The sequence below is a fragment of the Barbatula barbatula genome, assembly GCF_947034865.1.
Source record: "Barbatula barbatula genome assembly, chromosome: 21".
NCBI classification, from domain to species: Eukaryota; Metazoa; Chordata; class Actinopteri; order Cypriniformes; family Nemacheilidae; genus Barbatula; species Barbatula barbatula.
The window spans coordinates 76,008-76,606 of record NC_136784.1 but is presented as its reverse complement, the minus strand read 5'-3'; positions in this window follow the sequence as shown (position 1 = coordinate 76,606).

Genomic DNA, 599 nt, shown 5'->3' with positions numbered 1-599 from the left:
CAGACTGGTCTAGCATGCGGACATCTCTGTAATGAACGTGGAAGACATATCCCTTTAATTCAAGCCACTATTTACTTCAATGGGGGACAATTTTAGCAATGGTTCTTCCTCCGCCAAGATAGTCACAGGGTGCCCGCCCACTGAGTAACAGGCACACTATTCAGAGTACTTGGGATGGGAAAAGAAAAAAATTCAGGGGGATAAGTGCTGCGAGTACAGATAGCAGTGAATGTGCCCTTGACATGAGAACAGAGCTTCTTGTCCTCTTACACATATGACCTTGACCTCATACAAACCCCACAGATCAGCTAAACAGAGTTCAAAACTACATGATGATACATTTGCTTTCAGATCGAAAAAGCCACCAAAAAGTTCAATTTAAAATGCAGCTGTCTAGTACAGACAAATGCAAACAAAATGATAATGCATTAATATTTTAAAGCTATTCTTCTACATGTCCGTCTGTAGTAGAAGACATTCAAACAACAATAAAAATATGTAAATATACCAAATAACCTGAGACAAACATAACTTTGTAGTTCCTTACATATAAATAATATATAATACAACTAATCTGTTCATATAACCACACTCTCCTT